The following is a 13084-nucleotide window of genomic DNA, read 5'->3' as shown; positions in this document are numbered from 1 at the left end:
TCGTGTAATGCATTTTAAAACTAAGTTGATTAGTATTTCAACATACACTGATTAATACGGTTATGATTTTATGGAAGTTTAACTTTGCGAGTCAGAACAAAATATTATTCTGAACCTCGCTCCATCAACTCCCTCATCTGGTGATTTCAAAATCACCAAACTACACCCAAAATTTTAGCAAAATTTTAACCCTATGAACATGTTTTGATTTACACTGTATTAGTGTTTCTAAAGTTTTGATTCTGCTGTCTGCTTGTAACTCTCATTCTGTGATCTGCGAAACTCTTCCAATTCTATTTCCTTATCTTGTTCCTTTCTGAGCTTATAAATCCTCTTCTTTTCCTTTAGGTATTTCTTTCTCTTGTGTAACATGCAACTAATTTTCAACAAAAGTATCACAAAGACTATAACCAGTAAAGGAGTCAGTATTTTGCCTAAAATTGAACTGCCAATCTCTTGGAACCAGGTTTTGATTGCTGCAAATCTTTTGCTCAAGCGTTCTGAAAAATCTTCATCTTCTAAAGGAACAATTTCTGAATGAAGCTCTGTAATGTTTTTAATATACATCTCAATATTCTTGCTCTTGTCAGGAATATATGTGCAGCAATGCTGGACATGTAATATTCCACAAACTCCTCCCTCTTTTGCTAGCAGAATGTCTAAGGCAAGACGGTTCTGCATAACCATGGTTCTCATAGCAATAATGTCATTATCCACTAGCTGGAAACCACCAGCAGTATCAGTGGACAATCTGCCAACAATTGTGGACAATTTTCTGATTTTAACTGCATTCAGGGTTATACCCACAAAAGGTATTACTGCACCAAAAATATCTCCCAAAATTTCTGAAAAACTTTCTCTTCTGATTCTACTCAGATGATTGCTAATTTCAAATGAACCTTTTTCATTTCCGTCTACATGAAAAATCTTTGGAAAAACGAATCCAACATAGCAAGTCCCATACCAGTGCTCTGGGGGATTGTAGTAAGCTTTGTCCCCACATACAAAATAAATTCCAGGAAAAATTGGATCTTTGCCACCTTTGAAACCCCATCCACCCAAGATTTGATAAGTATCCTCGCACTGACTTGCACCCACAAAGTAATTATCAAAAAGCATGTTGTCTCTTCTAATGCAACATTTTCCCCTAACTGGTTTATCTATGTGAATAGCAACATTTTCTAATGATCTACCATTAAGCTTTTCATCCTCAATTTGCCAAAACTTAGATTTGGTTTGTTTCAGCATTTCATTTCATTTATAAATTGCTCTTCTCTCTTCAACTAAGTTTAAGAAAGACTTCTCTTCAGTTCTCAATTTGCAAGTTAAATTGTTTCTAAAAGCATATTCATATGTTAGTTCATTTGTTGCAATGAAAAATTCCCTCATCAGTTTAGCTTGTTTATGCTTATTCAAGCTTTTGTCAACTTTTAAATTTGCAAAAATCTCGTCGTAGTTAGAATAATAGTACTCTAAACGACCTGTTTGATAAAACAAACTAGCTATTACGCTGCATGTAATGCCATAAGTAAGGGGAAGCATGTTATATGTCACCCCCTCAGAAACAGAGGCTGGTAATTTTACACAAATATAACAGTCTTTAACATCCATGACTCTAACATATTCAGAAAGAAGTCTTGAAAAAGTATTACTAGAAAAGTCACCAACAGATCTATCTTGGTGGATCTTTGGCTTATGATCAATAACTCTGTTAGTTTTGCCTGCTGTACCATTATTATCTTGTTTAGCCATAGCTTTGCTTGTCATGTTAGCTTTGTACACTTCCTTGTCAATTCCAAAAGGGAAAATGACAGCTAAAATTAACCAGACCAAGATTATTAAAACCACACAAATTAAAGACATTTTACAACATCTCCTAAAGATTGAACATCTCGAGTTTCTGTTAGTAGTAGGCACCTTTACTCTGTAACAAGAGCCTTATAAAAAAAATCAAAAATTTAAAAATTACTAAACTACCCCCCTTTTATACTTTTTTAAAAAGAAAAACCCGGCTTTCTAACAGCTTTTCTTCGACCTTGCGTCTTACATCAATGTATTTTTCAGCTAACAAAATTTCTTCGACCTTGTGTTACCTAACACAATTTCTTCAGCCTTATGCCAAAACAGATTTTAATCACTCATTATCACTTGTGTCATTTATATCTTCCTGACTACTGCTATTTACCTCCACTACTGGTGGGATAATAATGTAGGTCCACTCAGGGGACTTGTACTTCTGGTTAGGTTTTACAACTCTTTTTGCCCTACCGCTAATTACTTCAATCTTTTTCCCTGTTTGAATTTTCTTATCTGTTTCTCCTTTTTGACTTGATATTTCGTTAATTTGCTCTTTTGATCTGTTCACCAATTTAAATTTTAGGCCCTCATTTTCATTAGGCCAATTATCACCTTTTCTTGGTAGTTTCTTCTTTGGTTCAGATTTGTTACATTCTGCTCTCCAAGCTCTTTTTCTAAAATTTCTTATTTCAGAATCCTCATCACTATCATCTGTTTCAGAGATTTCAATTCTAAATCTAGGCTCTTCTTTACTCAGCAGTTTTACTCTGTTAGGAACATCATGCTTATAGCTGGTACTCGGAACTTCATCTTCTTCTTCTTCTGCAATAACTTCCCAATTTCAGGACATCCGTTCCTGCCTTCAGAGCTTCCAATCTGCTTTTCAATACTCTCCTGATTTTGAATTTTCACTTGATCAGACTCTTCTTCTGCTTCTTTTTCTAGCAGATTTTCATCATCTTCTGAGTCTAGTATCACAATGTATTCAGTATCTTCATTCAATGCCTCATTCGCAGTTGAATTCTCCAGATGTCGACCTTCTCGTCGATCTTCAGGATTTGAATTTCTTTCAGGTTCTTCTTCAGAATCTGAATCAGTTGTGGTGTCACTTTCGTCAGGATTCTCAGGTGTAGGCACACGAATGGTGTGACAAGCGTGAATCCACCTCTTCAATCCTTTGCACTTTATTGCATTTGTTGTGACAAGAATCACCTGTCTTGCTTTTTGCCACCTGGGTACTAGACAATTTCTTCTACGGTGTATTTTTGTCCTCACCCAGTCTCCTGGTAACAGATCATGAGCTTTGTCCTTGTCTCTTGTAATTACATCAGTTCCCACCTGATGGAACACAGAAGTCACGACGTCAGAAAGGTTCCTACAGTATTCCAAAATGACGCTATCATTTATACTCATTAATTTTCCAACTGGTACAAATGCTTTTCTCATGACTCTAACCATGACAATATCATGAGGACTCAGACCTGTCTTTTTATCAGGAGTACTTCTCAAAGACATCAAAACAAGTGGAAGTGCATCTGTCCACTTTACTCCTGTAGCTAGACACATTTTGGCTATTCTATTCATAATTGTACCATTTATTTGCTCAACAACACATGATGCTTCTGGTCTGTAGGCACAATGCAGCTTTTGTTTTATGTTCAGTGCTTCACAAATCATTTGTAATAGTCTGTTTTCAAAATGTGTTCCACGATCAGTTTCAACAGTCACTGGAAGACCGTACCTAGGTATGATCTCCCTTAAAAGCAATTTTGCAACAGTAACTGAATCATTGTGACGTGTTGGGAACGCTTCTACCCATCTTGAAAACAAACAGACTATCACAAGAACGTACCTTAACCTGTTATGGGGTGGCATGTCAATGAAATCCATTTGCAACCTGGTAAAAGGACCACCCTCCCGGCCTATGGTTCCCATGCTCACAACTGTTTTTCTGTTTGGGTTAATCTGCTGGCAGATCAAACATCTTTGACAAAAAGATTCTGAAATTAGTCTGAATTTTGGGTTGAACCATGTCTGTCTAAGCAACCTGATCATTGAATCCCTTCCAATATGTCCTGGACCATGATACATTCTAGCCATGTCAGCAATCATGCTATTTGGCATAACTGGTCTGTCATCTTTGTAAACCCAAATCGCATCTTCTTCTCGCTGTCTGCAACCTGCTTTTAACCATGAGTCTTTTTCCTCATCATCTGCCTCATCTTGTAAATCTTTAACTCCTTGCCATGTCTCAACTACAGATGTTAGCATAAGTGAATTCAAAACATGTTCATTGTCTTTTTCTCCAATTGATTGAAAAATTGTTCATTGCACAGTACCTAGCAATTTCATCTGCATAGGCATTTCCTTTAGTTATATAATCATTGCCCTTTTTATGCGCTGTGCATTTCCCGACAGCAATTTTTTCTGGTAACTGAATGCCATCGATCAATCTTTTGATAAATTTTGCATTCCTGATCGGAGTTCCCGCAGAAGTTAAATAACCTCTTTGAGACCAGAGCTGGCCATAGTCATGAACTACGCCATATCCATACTGACTATCAGTCACTATGGTAATTCTTAACTCTTTTGCTCTTTCACGTGCTCGAATCAAAGCAATCAATTCTGCTACTTGAGCTGAACGAATTCCTTCGAGACAGGAAGCCTCAACTACATCTGCAACTGTGCAGACAGAATATGCTGCTCTCAGAACACCTTCATCTGTTCTTAAGCATGAACCATCAACAAAGTAAACACAATCAGATTCAGTTAGCGGGACATCTTTAATGTCCTGCCTGGGTTTGGTGCAATATTCTAAAACATCCACACATTCGTGGTCAATGTCATTCTCATTTTTGATTTTCTTTTACTGTACCATCAGGCAATAATGTGGAAGGATTTAAATTCACACACCTTGCTATTGAGACATTATCTGATCCCAAAATTACTTTCTCATATTTTGTTAATCTGTTACTTGTCAAATGCTGTGTTTTGCTTCTGGTAAGAAGAATTTCAACAGAATGGGGTACATATACTTTTACAGGAAATCCCATTATGATTCCCTCACTCTGTTTGATGCTTACACTTGTTGCAGCCACTGCTTTTAAGCAGCCAGGTAATGCTTTTGCAACAGGATCAAGAACTGCTGAGAAATAGGCAATTGGCTTTCTCAGTTTTCCATGTCTCTGTATTAGAACTGATAATGCACAACCTTCCCTTTCACTGCAATACAGCTCAAATTCTTTCTCGTAATCTGGCATACCCAAAGGAGGTGCTTCACACAGACTTCTTTTTAACTGCTCAAAAGCTTCCAACTCAATTTTTGTTAGAATAATCGGATCTTTTATGTCTGCTTTTGTCAGTCTCTGAAGTGGTTTTGCAATCACTGAAATTCCACTAATCCATTGGCGACAATAACCAACCATTCCCAAAAACATTCTGACCTGTCTCTGTGTTTTTGGAGATTGCATTCCCTGAATCATTTTAATTCTCTCAATTGTCACTTGCCTGATTCCTTTTGCAATCCTGTGACCAAGATATTTAACTTCTTGTTTGCAAAACTGTAATTTTGCAGGAGACACTTTATGTCCCTCATCTGCCAGATGATTCAAAAGAGTAATGGTATCTGTTACACAATTATCTCGCGTTTTTCCAGCCACAAGGAGGTCATCTATGTATTGGACTAATGTTGATTTTCCAGGCAAATTTAAGTTCTCCAAGGATTTCTTTAGCAACTGATTAAAGATTGATGGACTCTCTGTAGACCCTTGAGGGATATGACACCATGCTAGGATGCGTTCCTGGAACCTAAACGCAAAAGTTTGCTGGCTCTCTGGATGCAATGGAACAGTAAAGAATGCATTGCAGAGGTCTATGACTGTGTACCATTCTGCATCATGCGGAATCTGATAAAGAATTACCGCTGGGTTTGGAACAACTGGACAACATGGAACAACTATCTGATTAACCTTTCTCAGGTCTTGAACAATCCTGTAAGTTCCATTTGGCTTTTTGATACCCATAATCGGTGAATTACATGGGCTACTCTCAATTTCTTTTAGAACACCTTGTTTTATGAATTTTTCAATTACAGGTATGACACCTTCAATAGTTTCTGCCTTCATTTTATACTGAGGAATGTTTGGAAAATCTACTACTTGTTTCACTGTAATTTTAACTGGGTCAACATTTTTCATCAAACCCATTTCACTTCCTGTCAAATCCCAAATTTTAGCATTAACTGTCTCTTTTAATTCTTCTGGAAGATTATCTTTATCAAATGCAGGGAATAATTTACTTTCTTCTGCTTCAACCATTAACATTGTTAATTTGTAAAGCCCATCTTCTTCTAAAGTTTGGAGCTCTATACCATCCGGTGAGCAATATATTTTGCAATTCATTTTGCAAAGGATGTCCCTACCTAACAAATTTACAGGACTGCTGTTACAAACTACAAATCTATGTTTGTCCTTAAACTGACCAATTTCAACTTTGACAGGTTCTGTTAAATCTGTTTTAATTTGTTGATTAGCTATGCCAACTACTTGGATGGTGTCCCCAGAGAGAGGCAGGTTTTCTATTCCCACTGATCTAACAGTAGAACGGGTAGCACCTGTGTCCACAAGAAAAGTGATTTCTACATCATTCACTTTACCATTTACAAATGGACCTGATTGGTCTACCTCAAGAGTGGCTCCAAGCACACACTCTTCCTCCTCTCCTCAGGCACCGTCATAAGTAATCCTCAGAATCACTCCCTCCATTTTCATTCAACAAATATTGTTGAGAAACATTTTGCACATTCACTCTTTGCGATCTGTTTACCTGTTCACCTCCACAGAATCCCGTCTCTGTATTATATCTCTGCACATTCACACAATTTGGAAGTGGCTGTTGTGGAATCTGACTCTGCTGATTTACTACCTGTCGCTGTTGCTGTAGCTGTTGCTGCAGAGTTATCTCATTCTGCATCTGTGGATTTAATGATGCATTTTTAAAATTTCTGGGTGGATTTTTACATTCGCGCTTCCAGTGTCCAATTTCGCCGCAATTAAAACATTGGAGTTTTTGTTTTAACTCCTCAATATTACCCATCAATCTAGGCTTATTACCCTTAAATTTTCCTTGATTCTGATTGACATTTTTATTTTCCAGGGTTGCTATTTGCTGTTCAGCTACCTTCACCTGTGCCCACATTGCTTTTTCTTTTAGCTTCTTCTGCTTAGCATCTATCTCGTCACTACAATATTTTGCTTTTCTCAAAATGTCATCAACTGAGAGTGATTGCCAACCAACTATTCCGTTTCTAATCATATCACCAATTTCAGGTCTTAAGCCATAAACAAACCTGTATATGAAGTGGCTCATGTCCTTTTCACTTAATTTTTCATAGCCACTGTACTGTTTAAAAACCAACAGTAACCTTTCATAAAATGTATGTACTGATTCTTTTGGCTCCTGATTTGTTCTGTCAATTTTAACCCAATCAACTTCTTTTGGGGCAATCTTGTTTTTCAACCACACAATTACCTTGTCATACAGATCCATAACAAGTGCTGATGGAGCACCCGTTACTCTATCTCAAAGAGGTTCTTCTTTGGGCCAACTTGCAGAAATTTTACATTCTGTCCAAAGATCCGATGGGACAACAATGTCAAAGAATCCATCAAGATCAATCCACAGAACTTTTGAAACTTTGATAAATCTATCCACCTGTCGATACCAGCCGAGGGAAATCATTGGTGAACAATAAAATGCCCTGCCTTGTCCAAGGAACATGCACATCCTGCTATTTCTCTCATTGGAAACTGATTTGCTACTTCTCCTCTTTCTCTTCTCTCTTTCTTCCTCTCTTTTCTTTGTCCATTTTACTCTCCATTTACTTAAATCTCTAAGGGCCAGATGTAGGTAGAAATGATTTACCGATTCTTAATTACCGAATTTTACCCATTCGGTAATTAAGAATCGGTAAATCAGAGGGGTGGAGATGTAGGTATTCCAGATGTGCTGGAATACCGAATCGGAACAATTCGGTATTTACCGATTCTGTAAATACCGAATCGGTAATGCCCATTCATTCCTATGGGCATTGAAGCCCATAGGAATGAATGGGCATTACCGATTCGGTATTTACCGAATCGGTAAATACCGACTTTCACAAGGGTGCAGGGGGTGTCACTTTGACACCCTCTGGCCCCCCTAAAACAGGCTTGGGTGCCATGTGGCAGGCATACATGCCCTAAGGGCAGGTCTGCCTGTCATATGGCATAGGTGTGCATGCACACATGTGCATGCACACCGGAATCGGTATTTTACCATCAAATTGGATTTGATGGTAAAATACCGATTCGGTTAGGCTTGTGGGACTCAGAAGAGTCCCACCTACATCTCAGATTTACCGAATCGGTAAAAATACCGATTCGGTATTTTACAGAATCGGTAAATTTACCGAATCTGTAAATTTACCGATTCTGTAAAATAATGCCCCTACATACCATTTCTGAAATACCGGTCGGTAACGGCCGAAAATACCGATTTTTGGCCGTTACCGACCGACCTACATCTGGCCCCTAATCTCTTTAAATACACAATTAAATCCTTTATATGTACTATTCTTCCATTAGAATTCATGTTTTCAATATCCTTCTCAGTAAAATCTATTCTGTAATGCTTTCCCAAATTCTTCTGTCTGTTCAAGTCAACTTTTAGTTCAGTAGCTAATTCTTCCAACTGTTCATACTTATTTTTGGTTGTCCATTGTATGCTTTTACAAATAAACAACAATTCCTCATCTTGATAATGCTTTAAATTATCAGGTCCAATTGTGCTAATAATTAATTCCTCCAAATCTGCTTTCAATTTTGCAACATCAAGTAATTTAGTTTCTGGAGTCTTTGGGGTATGCGTTAAATCTATTTTATTTATGCTCTTTTCTGGCGATTCAGCATCAGATTCTGCACCTGTTGGTGTTCTACATACCGGACTTTGATTAAAAGTTAAATCGGGCATCCTTGTTTTTTCTCGGTGAATTTCGGACAAATCTGAATAACATTTTTCAGCCACTTTCTGGATTTCTGCATTTAGTGGAATAGTTAAAGCTGAGTGTCTAACTTCTCTTTGATCAAATACTGGTTGAACAGGACCAATCGTTACTGGAACCGTTACTGCTTCCATGCTTTTAGTTAACTGCTGTATTAATTCTTCTTTTGTTCGTAAATATTCTGAAGTATTTGGCATTTCCCCAGAACCTTCTGTTCTTATTACATTTCTTGAGGTTTCTTTTCTGTGAACTGGGGTTTCAACAAAATTTCAGTTTTCACCAGATATAATGGAATTAGTTCTGGTTTCTACTCTTTCAGGGGTTTTTGCATTCTTAGGGTATAATCTGGGTGATACTTTATTAATAATTTCTCTTGGAGGTGCACTTGGAGTAGTTCCTGAAGGAACCATCGGGGAAGACCATGTACAGGCTGGTTGATAAGGGGTCTTTTTCTGATTTGTAATATAAATTTCTTCTAAAACTGGATCTTCTAATTCATTTTCTTCAACATTATTATTTCTCTTTCGCGTATGTTGTTGACCTGGTACTTCAGTAACCATCACTCTTACTGGGTACAAACCATCACATGCACTACGTCTCCATCGACACATTCTATCCTTATGAGTTTCTCTATTTATGTCTAATCTGGTACCTCTTGTTATGCCTTTTTTCTCTCGTTCCAATTCAAACATCTCATCTTCCCATTCAGCTAAAGCCTCAAATTGTGTAGGTCTAGGCTTTGGTTCAAGAGTCATCGTCTTGTCTCTTAAATTTTTCATAACCTTAATGTTAAAAGAACCATCTTCCAGCCATGCTAAAACACCATCATGCTTGGTATAATCCATCCAATTTTCAAACCATAGGCAAGTATGATAACCATATTCACCTTCCATATAAGCTGCAGGTGTCTTCTACTTATGAAGTAACTTTCCACCTCGCGTTTCAATTTTCTTGTCAGATTTCAATATATTTTTCGATTTCTGAAACCAAGAAAGCTTCTTTTTCTGCTTAATATAATAATAATCCATGTTTTAGATCTGTTTCCTTTACTTCAGTAAAAATCGTAACAAGGAAGTTAGTATTCCGCTGCACCAGCCAATCCGTGCGCGAAACTCACTAACAAACCAATCAAGTTAAGCTACGTCACCACCTTGCTCAACCAATAGAAACACAGCTTTCAGGATAAGCCAATCAGCTGTTAGCTCGTCTTAGTCAGGTGAACCAATCAGTGCACTTGCTGTGACGTATGTTAGCCAATCACAGCGCGAACCCTGTGACGTATACTGCCGCTGCAGCTTCTCGTCTCTCGCTCCTGGAGCTCACCCCTCCTTCACAAAATATTTTCACAGCGCCATTTTAAACAAAACTTTTTAATGAAATTCAATTAGTAACTCCATGAAATACAAACCATTTGTCTGTTTCACTAAAATAAAGTGATAGCTTTTACAGTCACTCAGATATTCTTTTGCGTGGAATATGCGACGCTATTCTCACAGAATATTTAAATACGTTGATAAAGTAAATTGCCTTACTCTACCCTCCTAACAGGTAATTACGAACTCATTTCCCTCTGAATGCACATAAAGTGTAAATTCAAAGTTTGACTCGATCGTATTACAAATCATTTACACACATTCAAACGGAAAAAATCCCTAACCATGTATACATATATCTTGGCAGGACTTTAACCAACCTAAGAAAACCTGTTTCGCCAGTAAGATAGACAACGTTTTTTTACCCTTCACTCAAGCTTGGATAAAATCTACTACTCTTTTCACAGTGAGTTTTAAAACAGGCACCAAGTCCTTATACTCAAAGGCTACAATTTCATAGACAATCCTCACTATACATTTTACCTTACACACCTAGAATCCCTAAACTTGTGCTGTACGTCCACAACACTAGTGATATATGACAATACCACTGTTTTAAAACAGAACAAATGCACTGTGCAACTTCACCTGTTACACTACTCTTGTACCGGTACAAAACCAGGAATTTTCACACTGCTGGAAAAAACCTTTCGACTACATATAACAACTGAACAAACTCAACATATGTTAAACATTGATCCTATGTAATTACCATGTAGCATGACAGTTACCATAGCAACCGTAACTCTGCTACCAAGGAATTGATCCAGCGCCCCTATAAAAAAAAGTGTCTCAACAACGCTACCCAACACCATGATACTCACCATTAATCATAAATCACTCACAAGGCCCATAAACTAACGAGACAAATTCTGGGCAACTGAATCATGTGACCTAATTAATCGGAACCTATTCACAAACTATTTACACATTTATATACATCTGCAGATTATCATCTCTTACCATGGTTTTTATGCAAATAACATTTTAATTAAGTCACTAAGGATCAGCTGATGGTAACTAGACCATGAATAAACAAGACCAGCTTGTCGTTTCAAAATCAAATTTATTAATTTTATTCTTCAAAGAAAAAGCATCTTCTTTAATAAGTCATTAATTTATTAGCAAATAAGCAGCATTTCATGAGGAATGATCAATTAGGCTGTCATTTTTAAGCATTTCAGTAAACATGTATTAAGGCAATATAACAGTTTCCAATCCCTCAAACTATTTCCCTAACTAATCTTAGCTCCACCTGTAAGGGAAAAATCATTGAGGCCTATTATCCTTACATGCGCCAAAAGTCCGTCAGCACGTCATGCCCTTCTGGAATCGGAAAGCGAGAAGCGCCCTCCTGTCAAAGGGGTCAAGTTTTATACCTTCTCTGACTAGCTAATCTGCGCTAAAAGTATTCTTTTTCCTGCCATCCAAAGTTCCAATTGGCTGACAGATGTCAGTCCATGTGAGATCATCACCTCTTTTTCAATCCAAAGTTGAGCTTTCTAAAACACCATTGTCCTCTCAATCATGCGACTTCAACTTCCTCGGAAGCGCAACATTTTATTGTGTAACAGTTCATTGCTTCCTTAGCTTGGCTGATTTGCCTCATCCTGTCCTTAGATTTGTCACTTTCAGAGCACGTCTTACAGAGTCTATTTTTTTATTATTCTGAAGCATTTCTCTGTGCTCAGCTCTTCACGACAGGATTCCAAACACCCACTATCGCAGGCCTCAGGCCTTAGGCCTCTCTCTTGACAACTAGTATTTAAACAAACACAAGACATTAATTAATTAAAGTAATGAAACTCGTTCTGTTACCCACCTCCTTTGCTAATTATTAACCCATTAATCAAAGTTACCTAGCTGAAGCTGAAGCACATAGAGCTGCCTATTTATATATACCATTCTTCATTTAGGCCACAGAATCCTCCATGAGCTAATGCCACATAAAGACATAACATAAGCACATAAAAATAAGCACATGCCATTAATTAAACAGCCGCATTTAATACCGACAAAGACAATAGACAAAGTTAGATTATTATTTTCAACGTACTTGCAATTGCAACATAGAGCACATAGATTAGTCCCTTATGTTGTGTAATGCATTTTAAAACTAAGTTGATTAGTATTTCAACATACACTGATTAATACGATTATGATTTTATGGAAGTTTAACATTGCGAGTCAGAACAAAATATTATTCTGAACCTCGCTCCATCAGGGACAAAGCCAGATTTTGTTTTAGAAACCGATGCAAGCAATTTAGGTTGGGGAGCTTCTTGCTTAGGTCAGGAAATAGGTTAAGTTTGGGCACTGGTAGAGAAGAAAGAGCATATATTTTTTTGCAAATGCAAGCAGCTTTGTTTGCACTTCAGAGTTTCAAGAGAAATTTTAGGGACATTTTGGAGCTACTAAAGATGGACAATCTGACTGCAGTATCATATATAAACGAATTGGGAGGAAGCTGGTAAAAGAGACTGTCAGAATTAGCAAAGTAAATGTGGGAATTTTGCTTAGAGCACAAAATATATTTTAAAGCAGAATATTTGCCTGAAAACCAAAATGTGATAGGGGATTGGAATTCACGAAATGTTAGCAAATGGGAATTAAGAGAGGATATTTTTCAAAGGATTCTGAGGTTGAGGGGATCTTTGGAGGTAGATCTGTTTGCTTCCAGGCTGACTTTTTTTTTGCCAAGTCATGCCTGTTGGAGACCGGTTCTGGGAGCAGTGGCTTTAGATGCTTTTGAAGGATTGGACGGGAATGAGAGGTTATGGATGTCCCCCATTCTGTAGGATTCAGAGAGTAGTGGTACAGGTGAGGAGACAACGATGTCAGAGGGCACTAGTTTCTCCTTTTTGGAAAACTCAGC

This window comes from Lissotriton helveticus, chromosome 6, assembly GCF_964261635.1.
Source record: "Lissotriton helveticus chromosome 6, aLisHel1.1, whole genome shotgun sequence".
In the NCBI taxonomy this organism is placed as follows: Eukaryota; Metazoa; Chordata; class Amphibia; order Caudata; family Salamandridae; genus Lissotriton; species Lissotriton helveticus.
This window is presented reverse-complemented; position numbering follows the sequence as displayed.